Source organism: Balearica regulorum, chromosome 2 (assembly GCF_011004875.1).
Source record: "Balearica regulorum gibbericeps isolate bBalReg1 chromosome 2, bBalReg1.pri, whole genome shotgun sequence".
Taxonomy (NCBI): Eukaryota; Metazoa; Chordata; class Aves; order Gruiformes; family Gruidae; genus Balearica; species Balearica regulorum.
This window is the reverse complement of record NC_046185.1, coordinates 144,030,583-144,044,636: the sequence shown is the minus strand read 5'-3', so window position 1 is coordinate 144,044,636 and position 14,054 is coordinate 144,030,583. Positions and strand designations below refer to the sequence as shown.

Genomic DNA, 14,054 nt, shown 5'->3' with positions numbered 1-14,054 from the left:
AATCAGTTACATACAAAAATATTTCTAAATAAACTTTAAAACATCTTTTTTACAGATAGATAAAAATTATCTGAGTTATAAAAGAACAGGCAAGTGTTCTAACTTAAATGAAATTTCACTTTCAAGCTAGCTTGTATAATAAGAGATTTTAAAAGTTCCTGTATATATGGACATACATGCCAAAGTGTGTCACTAAACCACAGAAAAATGTTTTTAATATTTTCCTGAGGCCACAAAAGAAGGTTTAAAACTTGTGCAATTATCTTAAACCTTCTTTCAAGTTTAAACTTTTGAGGACAGTGTGATGCATTAGAGGATCCCATTTTATGGAGTTAGGTGAAACATAGCTGCACCAGGACATATTTCTAATGCTATGTTCTGTGGTGGGTTTTATTTATTTATTTATTTATTTATTTATTTTTAATATGACACACCCCCACCCCCACCCCCCCACCCCCGCATATTATCCAAGGAAGCTAGATTAAAGCACATACTTCTGGGTAATTATTTTAAAAATTTACACCTTGCCAGTAACCTCAGGCAGGCAAGACTTTAACGTATGAGTGTTAATAGTCATCTGAGTGTTGGACAAGACATTTTGTGTTTTCAGTTTTCAGTTATGTAAGATTTTGGAGCACCTTTTAATTTACTCTATAATAAAGATAATTTGGCTTTTGCTAGTAATACAATTCTTAACTTTTAGCTCATCAACCTTCTCTGGCTTAACCAACAGTGCATCTGCGTTATATTGACGGCGTTTGAGTGCTTCCAATGAGAAAAAAATGTGGCTGTGATGTTTGTACCTTTTTCCTTTCCAGCAAGACTCAGAAACAGGGACTCATTTGTCACTTAAAAAAATAATTGTTGAGTATACAGCACATTGAATGTTATGAATAAGGAAAGTTCTTTGTGCAAAATGGCCTAGATCCTAACAGACAGGGTATTTGATGGTTATTGGGTCCTTAGAAATGAACAGACATTTAGATAGAAAATGCATGTCCAGAATCTCACCTCAGCTCTTCCAGGTTTATATCCATGTACCCCTGTTGATGTCACTGGCATTTTTCAATAATATTATGACTATGTCTTCAGTTTGGAGAGTGCGCCTTGCACCTTACTGTATAGCTTACATGATGGTATTGTTAACTGTCTTTTGATCTGGCCTACTTATGCCTGCGTAGCATGTGAAGGAATATGGGGTGATGCTGCTGTACCATCATAGTGGGTATTTTTTCATTTTCATGTAGCTTTAATTTCAGTATCTGAAATTTGAAGTATTGTAATCTGTGAATGAGGGGTTTTTTTGAAATGTTACATCTTCGTGTAAGACAATTGGTATTTAAAATGTAATCTTTAAAGTATTCTAGTGAATTGTGTAACTACGTAAAACGGGCAATTTCTGGGGTCTATGTTTGACTTGCCTGAAGGGTAGCCCATGTGTTGTTTCTATTTGACTGTGGCTTGGTCCATCCTACAGCTGTGGCTGTGCTTGTAACAACAATCAGGAATTCCATCAAGGTGCCTAATTTTTTCCAGCCATGGTGAAGAATACCTAGAACCCTGAAAATGTAGTAATAGTCACAAAGTTCCCCAGGATTTACATATCATGTAATGAATTTATATCAATGAGTTTCATTGCACCGTGGTTCCATATACACAAAGCACTCCTGACTGTAGATACATTTTCTTTGGTTGTGCGTAAATCTCCTGTACACTATTTGTAACTCTTAGCAAGCAGGTACCAGCCAGGAGAAAAGCAATAAGGAGGTACTCTAAAGGATTTAAATTGCTCTGGAGCTGGGAAAAGAGCCTGTTTCTGCCTGTGGACATAATTTGAGAACTGTACAATGTCCTTGTATTGATTCTTTGTAAAGCATGAGATAGAGGAAGACTATCCAACCTTTTAAGACAGAGTAACACACCAGGAATATTTTCAAGTGATTCAGATAGAGAATTTTGCCTTGTAGAGGTAAGAGCTGCTCCTCACACTATTTATTGTCAAGGATTTACAACAGATATGACATAACCTATTGATGTTTTCAAGATGCAGCTTCCACTATTAAAAAAAATACAATAAAGAAGCAATAATTAAAAATTAGTGTGTGTATCAAATATGTTGTTCCATTAGAAGAAGCAATTTCAGCTAAGTTTGTCATCATCTGCTGGATCCTGGGTAGTTTACATAAAATGGTATAGTAATTGCAGGTTGATTCTTGTGGACAAATACTTAAAACTAAATCACTGTGCAGTGCTAATTGGTCCCCTGGCTGGAAGACTGTTGGGAAGAAAATAAATGGGAATGAGGAGTAAAATCATCTCTCATCTCTATAGGTGGTTCCTAACATTCACATCTTTATTGCTGTGTTTTCTGTGATGGGGCAGGCAAATTTCCAGGCTGTTTACTGGAATCATTTACATCTGCTTTAAATGCTTACATAGAGGAAATAAAAATGTTGAGGTTAGTTATAAGAATCCATATGCCTAATACAAAGCAATGTAATATTAAAAGCCACCTAGATCTTTTTTCCTTTTTCTTTTCTTCTTTTCATCCAACTCAAGGGATGCTTATCTGACTTATTGCATATTGACTGATATGAAAAGCTGTAGAAGTTGCTCCAATTTAAGGTCAGTCTGACTTTTTTTTCTTCTGTGACTCATCTCTAATTGTTCAAAATCTATCTCTAGCTACATACTTGAGAACAAGGTTACTAACCAGTGCTTTAGAAGAACCTACTCCAAGACATGCTTAGGGTTATTAGCAATCAAACTCTTAAGTGAACACCTGTCCTTCCTCTCCCCCCATGCTCAGTGTAAGCCCAACACCCAACCTGCCCCTTCCTACTCTCCACTTCCCGTATGTTCACTGTGGGTTACTACACTCTGTCTGTCCTAATTCCTCCATAGAGGCAATGGATGGCGCAGGAGAAAGGTTGGGGTCACGTGCGTAAAGGTCTCTGCCACCTGATTTTCCCTTCTTACTGGTGATTCTCTGCCCTCCTGTGAGTCATCTGCAGGCCACAGTCTTTTGAGGGTGTCCCTTCCCTGTGTGGATTGCCCACAAGCTGCATCACGGTCTCTCAGGGATGTCTCTTCTCCTTTGTCATGAAGAGTTTCCTTCCGAGAGTGCATCTCCAGCTGTGCTCTTGTGGGTCTTCTCTGCAGCGTGTCTCCTGCCCCCAGCATCTGCTGGCTGAGCAGAGGTGCTGTGCATTCCCCAGTTTCGCTGTGTGAGGGGAACTGTGTGTCTGCGATTGGTTTTTGCTGGCACATGGCAGTCCATGGCCTCCTCTCACACGTCACCGCTGCAGCACCCTGCTAATTAAACCCTGCCATTTGTGCCCAGTACAGTGATACAGATCAAATTCCTTCTTAAGTAAGTATCTTTCAGAAATCAACTATATTGTTAACAGAAATAACTGTGTTGTTAAGTCTGTATTAGACTTCCCATCCCTCCCCTTGCAGAAGGCTTGGCTACTGCAGCGTCTGGCAGCATGATTCAAGGTAAACCAGAAACCTGCACCTGGACTGCTGCAAGGTGCTTGGTTGGCAAACACGTCTTGGTGAGGTTGGGGTACTTGGAGCCTCTTTGGGTTCTATAAATTGCTTTATCCACAGAATAAAAAAAAAGCAGATTTGAGAATTTTTCATTAATGTCTTTGGTTGGTAAATTCATTATAACCATGTTTTCCCAAAAGCACAGTGGTTTGGGTTTGGGTTTTGGGGTTGTTTTTTTTTTTTTTTTTTTTTTTTTTTAAGAACCTCCCCCTTTTTCGCTAGATCTCAAATATATTTATGTGGTGAATGAAGTTCTATCTTTGCCTGATCTTATCTTCCTTTCATCTCTTCTCTTCCATGTCCACCCTGGCTTGCTGAGTGATTTAATTGTTTATGGTGAGTGAGTGGGATAGTTCCTACAGACAGAGGAATACAGATACAGATTCCACCTGGGATACTTAGTTGTGGCATGGGAGATGCGGTTTGCTTTAAACCCAGTAGGGTAGGGTTTTCAAGGATGTGCAACCTCATTAGACTGAGCCATTAGCTTTTCTAGAAGGTGGTTTGTTTTTTTTTTAAAATATATTTTACCATGGAACGTATTTATAGTCTTGTTTTGTAGCACTGAAAAAATATGCGAGATTATTCTTTCTGTGTATTTACGTATTTTTCATGTCTGGTAAGTCCCATGATCATTATAAAATCACATGTTTTCTGTTAGGTAAGTTGTAATTTCTTTATGGTCGGGTTTGGTTTTTTTTTTTTTAAATTCTTCCAAGTTATCCCACCATGTACTTGTAGACAGTGTTAAGCACTATGTTCTTTGCTATCAAACCAAGAAATTGAAGTGGGATGAAATCAGAATAACATGAGTTTAAAGTTTATGTATTAAAATAAATAGGAAACATTTTTTGTCTATTAGGCTGATGGCAGAAGTAAAATTAAATTCAGCCACAGAGTACAGAAGAGCAAGATTAAATCTGTGACGCACTGTGGTTTGTGAGTGGAAAAGAATGATTCCTGCATATGTTTTACAACATTTGAGTGGAAACACTGGTTCTGCAGCTTGGGATAGGAAATAGAATCAGCGCAGCTGAAGCCAGCATCTATTTATCTTAAATTAATCATTCTCCAAGTAGGCAGTTGATATCCTAGTGCTGTGTACCATCTCTTTTACATTCATGCAGCACACATTAAACTAAAGAACTGTTACTGTAGGAGCTGAAATATCTTGCAGCACACAGATTGTAAATGTTTAAAAATACACTAACTCTTCCTGTATGTTCAGTTGACAATTAAAATGTATTAATAATTTTTCTTTTAATACTTACAATTATTAGAAACATGGAAATAAACACACTTACAAAATTCTTACAGTTTTCATAAATATAAAAATTGGTTTAAAATATCTTTAAATATAGGAGAATAAAAAGAAACTATCGGTAGATTGCAATCTAGAATATACTTTAGGGTTTTTTGAGGTTTTTCATTGAATTAGTTTTATTTCTGATTTTCTCCAGTACGGAGACAAAAAAAAATCAGAATTGTTTATATTTGCTTTGGAATTTACAGGGAATTAGATAGGTCAGGTCTGAATCTCACACTCTGCATTGAATAACAGGAGGAAAGCTATTCTTTATTGTGTTTCAGTTTGTATACATATAGTTTATCTCAAGAACAGAAGAATCAGGCAATACCAACGCTAAAGAGAGTCCTGCCTTTGAGGCACAGATTCTCCAAGGCATGTAAGTGTTTAATTTCATTCTAGGAGAGACCCTGAGGTTTTGTTGGATTTGACCTCAAATGTCATAAGAGCAAATGAAATAAAAAGATAATCTACTGTTTCCTACTGCAGATGTAGTAATTAGAGGAAACTAAAGGGAAGAGGAGAGTCAGTCATTATGCGAAAAGCAGGAAATGAAGCAGGCAAAATTTTCTCTTGAATCCATCATTTTTTTCTCTTAAGTATTGATGATATCTGACAGTAATTGCCTGCCAACAAAAGTACTGCAACTGGAATCTTATCTTATTTATTTTTGTTGGTTCTCCCATTATCTCATTTTTTTTTATTCTTCGTCCTCCAGGTATTCTTTGTTTCTGATTTTAAATCAAAGCTACTTTAAAAATAAAAAGAAAGATAGTAGGATTTAGAAATTCTAAATGGAAACTTTTAAATGTTGTTTTAGCTTTTAACGTTATCAGAGCCTTTGTTTTATCTGTAGTGACATGCAGTATGTATGCAGACAAACACTAGCTTTGGAGCAAAATTTGCATTTGGACTTTGTAAACTCTTATAGACTATTCACTCTCTTCATATGCTGCCCCCTCTTGAGACACACCACGCTGAAGCAGTTCTGAAGGGGTTGCCACCCCCGCCCCTAAGCTGGGCTATGACGTGACTTCTTGTCTGCTGAGATGTGGTGGTTTAAACTAAATTGACATCCTGTATATTGAAGTGCAGGTAAGAGTGCATTCCCTAGCTGTAATCCTAGCTTAACTTTGAGGAGTGCCAACATGAAAGTGGTGGGCAGTCACATCTTAAATCACTATTTCTGAAGCAGATAGTTTGACCCTAATGCTTTCCCAGGACAAATGCTAGATGCCAGTACAGAACCAGGGGGAATTAATTTCTGCTTAATGGAAATAGCAAACAAATCACTTGGACTCACATTAACGTGTTCAGGGTGCCAGTCTGGCCTCTGGTGTATATGAGAAGAGGCTTGCTGTCACTCACCCCAGGCACAAACCCTGTGCTAGCAATGCCAAGGACTGCTGTGGGGTCACTGTGGTTGCGCTGAGCTACCTGAGGTTTCCTGTCTGCAGAGAAGCACTCCTGCTGCGACGCTGACATAGTGCTGTCTCTTTTCAGAACTCAAGTTATACAGTACAAATGCTTAGTTATTTCCTTCATATATAGTGAACTGGCAGCTAGAAAAAAATAGCAAGAACAATCCTAAACAGAGAAAACAATAATATTATTTCAAATTGATTGTTGTAGTTGTCAACATTTAAAAAAAAATCTGCCTAGTTACCTTCTTAAATCAAGAGACAGGCTTTTAATTTAATGACCTGATTTTTTACCTTTCAGGGAAGGTTTGGACTGGACATTAGGAAGCATTTCTTTACCGAGAGAGTGGTTAAATGCTGGAACAAGCTTCCTAGAGAGGTGCTTCATGCCTCAAGCCTATCAGTGTTTGAGGCATTTGGACAATGCCCTTAGTAACATGCTTTAACTTTTGGTCAGCCCTGAAGTGGTCAGGCAGTTGGACTAGATGATCATCGTAGGTCCCTCCCAACTGAAGAATATCCTCTTCTCTTCTCCTCTGTTCCGTTCTGTTCCATTCCAGTCTAATGTTCCAGAGTTTGGAAGTAAGTGGAGGTCTAAGTGGAACTATCTTCAAAGTGGAGCTATTTGAAAAAATAGGTTGTTTAGAGTTTGATGAAAAACCTGATTAAGCCAATGGGGTAGGTGCCTTTGACTGTTTGATTTACATCAAGAGGATGTTGTTGAAGAAACTGAATATGGGTAAAAGGAGGACAAATTCCCATTTGTTAGGAGCAGGTGCTAAGGAAGCCATCCTTTGGAAGACGACAAGTCTACACCGGAATTGTACCATCCAGATAACAGGCAGGACAAGTAGGACCAAATGCACAAAGCCGCTTAAAGCCTGTCAGTCTGTAACTGCTCATTGTGGTGTTTCTTGTGCTTATGTTGGAGGCCACTGTCAGAAAAGGTAGCAAACTGCACCCGTCATTGTGATGGTCTGTTCTGGTTCTGCTATCTGTATGAAGACCCCATATAGTAGCTTGAGGCAGAGCCAAAAATGTAGATGTACTCAAATTATTACTCCAATGGCCAAGTACACTTGTACGGAGATTAAGATACAAGAGGTCTGATTTATAAAGACCTACTTTCTCAAAGGAGAGCAATAATGAAAACCCTTTTACCAGACTTGAGACTTTTGAAAACAAAGACTTAAATGGAAATGCTGACAGACTTAACTACAGCAGTCTTGAATGGACCTGCTAAGACATAACGTGTTTCAGAAGTCTGCAAAGGGCAGATTACTAGCAGTGATCCAAAGAACAAACTTTTATTTTCCATCTCAAGGAAATTCTTTAGCCATTGGTAGAATGAAAATCACTTAGTTTTTCATGTGCCTAGAAGCAAACATTGTGTTTGTGATGAAAACATAGACTGAATGTGTCTTGCCTAATGCTGGCACTTAGAAAGCAAAGGTAAATGTTTAGAAATACTTTTTACTAGTAAGAATACTCTTCCCTGTGTGTGTATTTACACTGCATGTACAGAAAGATTTACACCTACGTTCTGTTTGGTGCATACAGGACATAACGTACATAGAAGACTGCTATATGTCAAAGCAAGACAAAGTTCTGCAAGACTAGGGAGCTTAGATAGCTCAAGTTAGAGTAACTGCACAGCCACAGGCAAGTCTTACATTTCCAGGGCAACTGCTTATGAAGTTATAGCAGGAGTCATATATTAATTGAAGACATTTTCCTTGTAAGTCACTGAAGTATAACTGAAGGCCTGTTCTATCAACAGATGAAAATGAAAAGAAAGCTTACACAAATTTACTTCCTCAGGTGTTCGTTTCAGCTGTAACACTTATTTGTAATTTTACACCTGAAGGTGGGACAAGACAAGGTTTGTTTTGAAAGCACCACATTTACTTTTTGTCTTCTGCTGTGTACCTTTTAGACAAGCACAATGTAAGGCTTGATACACCCACAGCCCAATCTTCAGAGCCAGTGAACATCGTAGATTCCTGTGATAAGATCTGGAGCTGTATGTCTTAAGACCTGTGAAAAATCAGGCCTTCAGACATTATTGCTTCATTTCCCCAGGCAAATTGTCTCACAGTACCTGACAAAATGAACGAGAAGCGCAGAGTGCTGCAGTTCAATTTGTACTAACATTTATGTCTTTTGAATGTCAGGATGGCTTTTTAAATGTTTCCTCATAAAACTAAGTCCACTGTCAACAGTATTCCTCGCTCTGATTAGAGGAAGTACTCTACAGCTTAATAAAATCCTAAACCAAGCAGAGAGCTGCCAAAGTTTTGGAAGAAAATATGTGAAGCCAGATCAGCCTTTCTCTGAGCTACAGAAAAGGCATGGAGTGATTAGGCATGTAGGTGAGAGCTGTTCTCCCTTTCACCTTGGTGTGCAAAACAGCATTTCATTATACATATGCATATTTTCCTCTCTCACCACCTGTGGACAGGAAAGGTTAGATGGAGCTTCCTTCGCTAAATCTTTGTGATGCTCGAGTGAAGCATGTTCCTGATTTTCACATTTTCTCTTTCTCCTTCTCATCATTTGATCCTTCTGATGTGCCATGGAGGATTTTTTGTTGGTGGTGGTTTGTTGTCTGTTTATTTGTTTTGAGAAAGGACTAAAGGGATTCTTTATGAATAAATGTTACTGTAATTTCTTCCTAGTTCATTTTTTTTTCAGGAGATCAAACTCTTTCCTCAGTGTAAAATGCTTCAGGAGATGTCATGCTCTCCAGCTGTCCTAAGGTTGTGATTCCCTGAAGAAGGATGAGAAGTTCTGACTTCTGCATCCTGCTCAAGTCAGTGCCACCCATGCAGTGATGGAGGCATTTACTTATATAAGCTCTCTGCCTTCTGTTAAGGGGAAAAGAAAAGTAGCAGAAGTCCCAAAATCCATGTAAAATAACTTTTTCTGAAATAAGCACTTTCTGTCATGGTATGCTTTTCTGTTGACAGTCTTCCACTTCTCATTTATCAAGTTCCCTCTTCTTCTGCATGCTCCTGTGCAGAGCCCCTTTTGAGAATACTTCCAGTGCTGGCATCAGCACCAGTAATACTGCCATCGCTTCCGATACTGCTTCTGCACTGCACTCAATTTTTCAAAGAGTTTCAGGTTATTCATGGTATTATACTTAAGTGGTCTGCAAAGAATCAGGGACATTTTGACGCTGTACAAATAATCGTTGCAATGGTAACAGTTGCTTTGTTCTGTTAAGTTTCTCCGTTCATTTATTCCTTTCCATGTGTGATATAGTCACTATAAATCAAGCACTGCAGAAAAACTCTTGTGATTTGCAACATTCAGTTTATAATATACTTTCTGTCAGGCTTGAATCCAGAAATATATGTCTATGGTTTTATATGTGTATACCTGTATTGTTTTATATATATAGATGTAGGCTATGTATTTGGTACAATTATTAGCACTGTTCTCCTACTTCGTGCTCAGCTTAATGAACTACTCAGTGGACCTGTGTTTCTGTTATTCTTTATGGAGTGTAACAAGCAATGTGCTTGATGTTTTAGTAAGTGTCAAAGAGGTATGTCTTCCAGACACCAGTGATACGTCTTCCAGATGCCTAACTGAATCCAATCTGAGGACCATGAATGTGAATTTGTCACAGGCATAGCTGTGGAGTTAACCCAGTTTAGAGACTTGTGACTTACTCTTTTTTGGAAGTCACTGATTCAGTCCCAGTTTTGGGGATCACAATCATTGCTGTTGCAAATACACAGAGGAATAAATAGACTGCTAGAGCCTACTGTGTAAATCAAATACAAATGATTCAGCGTCGACACATGTGATGATAGATATATAGAGGGTTAAAAACCACTCCACAGAAGTAGTGAGCTCTCAGAAAAGATTGGGCTGAAAAGACAGATCATTTGCAGGGAAAAAAAAGCATTTTCAAGTATAAGAAAAATACTGGGAAAGAGGCATTAAAATCACAGCATAAGGAAGAAACAGGAAAAAAAAGAAGTTAGGAAAATATGGAAATGTAGAAATAGCAGAAGAAGAAAAGAGAGATTTTGGAAGGAGCAAAGCTGCAGTGGGAAGTGCTGTGATGAAGACATTCACCTCATATACATGTGCGCGGCTTTTTCTAATTTGAACAGCTTGCTGAGTTTGGTGTTAAAAGCAAGAATTTTTGTACTGAGTTTTCGACAGCAAAGGAAAGTTTTATCTGTTCATATGGATAAGGCTTTGAGGATCAATAGCTCAGGAAGTCCTCTGAAAGGTGAATGCAGATCTTTTACAAGATGTGGGTCAACATCTGTTTTAGAACTCAAAATACTGAAATCCACTGTTGGAGTCAAACATGGCAAAACACAGGAAAAAATATAGGTGGTCGGTTTTTGTTTTTTTTTAATGTCCCACAAAGTTTTCAAAGGATTTGTTCAAATTGCTTAACATTTTTAAAAATTAAAAGGAGCCTACTCTTGTGATAGTTCTGTAGTTTGCATAGGAGTCATTAATAACTTATGCACCTTCCAGCCTAACTTCTTTGTCTGACACCTATTCAGCTGTAACTATGACAAATTACTCACACACAAAGGCTTTCCAGCCCCTGGAAGTACAGACTGAAGTTGAAACCATTCATTTTTCAGAAAATTTAAATTGACTACTTGGTCATTGGCAGATGTATTTTGTCAGGAAGGCTTTTTGCATGACACGTCTAGTCTTGCTTATTCCTTTTCTGCTTCTAGACTGATTTTAGCACCTACATTTCTAGGCTGATGCTAAAAAAAAAAAAAAAAAAAAAAAAAAAAGGGATTTTTTTTTTTCCCTGTAAAGTATTGAAACAAAATATCTTTCTGAATGTGTCTCATTCTTTGCTGATGGTATTATTTGGCAGACGTCTCCAAGGTCTAAACATTATTCTGAATCCGTCTTGTCTTCAGGTTTGATCTAAACTATTACAAAAGATGAAATGGTCAAAAATAGAGCAGCATCAGCACCAATATAATAATTTGTCCCATTCTTTTCCCCTCTGGCAAAGAATTGTATAGCATGACCACCCAGTTGCTCGGGTCTTGGAGCCTTGTTTCAAAATAATTTTTCCTTTGAAAACACCTGATACTTAATTTTGATTACTTTGTATTGTTGGTCAAGAAATCTAAATTTAGGATTAGAGGCAGTAATGCTGAAATATCTCTGAAAGAGCAAGCGCAGGATCATTTCAAAACCTATTGACCTGAATGATACCTTAAGAAATAAACAAAGATATCCCCTTTCTCCATTCTTTGATACGATTTACAAAGGCATCCAGAAAACCTTGATATTGCTCTGCAGTTCAGAAAATATATTTAATTTTTTTTTCTAATAAAACAGTTTGTATTTCATTTAAGTTCACTTTTTCTCCACTTTTTAGTTACTTTCCACTTCATAAGTTTTCCCATGTTGTAATTAGTGTTCAAATAAAAAAGTAAGATTATGCCAAATATTACTTTTTCAGAGTTACTACTTTAACATTTTTCCTATGTTAACTGTTGTGTCAACCCCTTTGAAAAAGGGTTCCTGCACTAACTGTCCATAAGCTTTACTTAGCAAATCACTGTATGTAGCATAATTTTCCTTATTTATGTCTTGATTTCAAAGCCTATGAAGTTGAATCCACTTTAAATCAGTGCTGATATTTTGTAGTACTCCATTGACTAGCACTGCACGATGTGTTTAGTTGGTTTGGTTCGAAAGAGGCTATAAATAAAATATTACAGTAATCTCAAAACTTAAGTAACTGCTGAGTGACAGAGATATAAACTGAGTTTTGGTTGAGTGAGTGTTGAAAAGCAATGCCCAAAAGTGTCTTAATATTGTTGATCCTCAGCATCTTCTGATGAAATGGATATCACTTTTTGGTTTCGTTTTTTAGGGCTTCCCCCTTCTTCCTCCAAGTTTTGGCTGACTGGATGAGATGTCCCAATCCTATGTTTTGATAGCCAGAAGTAAAATAGTCTAATCTAGTTTTAAGTGCTAGATTATACATTCAAGAACAAGCTGGTTATGGAGGGGTCTTTGCTTATTTTTTTCTTTTTTTCTAAAATCTTCTGAATTTTTACTAAGGACAAACACAATCATTTTATTTAAAAATAGTGTATGATTTGTCCTTTCTCTGGGCCGTTTATCTTACCCCACAGCCATCTTAAACAAGTCCTGTACTTTTTATAATGTCAACCTCAGCACATATTGGATGGTGCCAGAGTTAGGGAGATGTACCAGCAAAGCTGTGCTTGTCTTTTACTGTCCCTTGCAAAGGCTTCTCACGCATGGTAAACCAGAAGAGAAGGCTATGGGCGTAATTACCTAAAATGACCTCAACTACCACCTAGACTTGTTCAGAAAAAAAGAGAGAAAAAAAAATCTACTGAAATGCTACTCTGTCAGTCCTGCTGAGATCTGAAAATCTGTGATGAAAAACCTGTGGTCAAGGCATCAGAAGCCAGAGAGAGTTGTGATAAATCTTCTGCATTAGTTCACTGCAGAAAGGAGCCACTGACCAACGTGATCAGCACGGTCTTTGAACTGAAGAGAGTTATAAATCAGATCAACTTGGGATCAGTGAAATCTTAAAACTGTAACTTTCTCAGTGTTCCTACCTTTAGAAGAGGGAGAAAGAAATCGGAGTTCCAGCCGCAGAAATATTTCTGAAGTGTTAGCAACGTAGATGCTTTAGTCTAAATACACCAGTTATTAATAGCAGCTGTAGGAGTGATTGCTCATAACAATATAAAAGAAATAACTGTACCATGTCGGGATAAAAATCCTATTTAAAATGGGGAGGAAGGTACACCAAATATTAACATTACAAAAATAAAAAATAAAAAAATCTCTTCCATTGCACACATTGAGTTCTGTTTGGTTTTGTTGTTTGGTTTTTTTTTTTGGTTTTTTTTTTTTTTGTTTTTTCACATTACCATAGTTATCAAGTAATGCCGGAGATTAGTATCTCATTCAAAGGCAAGCAAGACAGGATTCAAGTAATTCTGGGGAAAATGATGAAGATAATGCTTTTCAATGTTGTCTAATTTTTCAAATGCATTTATTTTATCAGTCCTGTAATTCGTTATTTAAAGGTTATTCAAGCAAATGAACACTTTTAATGTTCAGTTTGACTCCTCCTTCTGAAACTTTTGAAATATTTCTCCAGTGACAGTATACTGTAGAAGTAACTACGTGAAAACAGTTCTACAGCACTAAAAAACAACATATAAAATACCATTTTGCTATTAGAAAGCAATACAACGTAGCTGTGACTAAGAAATACAAAACATCACACTTGTATTTTAAAAGAAATCGTATCCTCAAGAAGCAGGATACCTTGGTGTGCCAAACTATACGTGAAGATATCTCTAAAAAGCACTTAAATTCTTAAAGAGCATTCTGTCCAGTGTTCACTCGGTATCTTGCAGGACTCAGTCCTAGATGGCAAAGAAGTTAAAAATAATGAGCAGAGCAGAGTTCAGAGGAACTTGGCCAGGCATTAATGATGCCGCTCAACAAGTAAAAGCAGAGAGGTGTGCATACAGGAGAAAGGCTTGGTTTGCCTGCACAGAGCTTAGAACCCCTCTGAGACATCTCTCTGCTTGAGAGGTAGCGAGTGGCAATGCCAGGAACCCGAGGCACTTGGGGCAGAGAAACACGGCCGGGGCTCATCCCCATCGGGCTCCCTGTGGGCTTGAAACCACAGCTTCACTGGCTCGTAACAGCTTTGTTGCCTTTTTGGTTGGTAGGACCACAGTCTGAGAGTAATAAGAGAA

The 14,054-nt window shown here is 37.7% G+C and overlaps 1 protein-coding gene across 1 annotated transcript in view; it reads left to right on the top strand.

Annotated features, from left to right (window-relative positions):
- The window catches only part of ZNF804B (zinc finger protein 804B), a 242,059-nt gene that overhangs the window by 23,295 nt on the left and 204,710 nt on the right, over nucleotides 1–14,054 (top strand). The window lies entirely within an intron of this gene.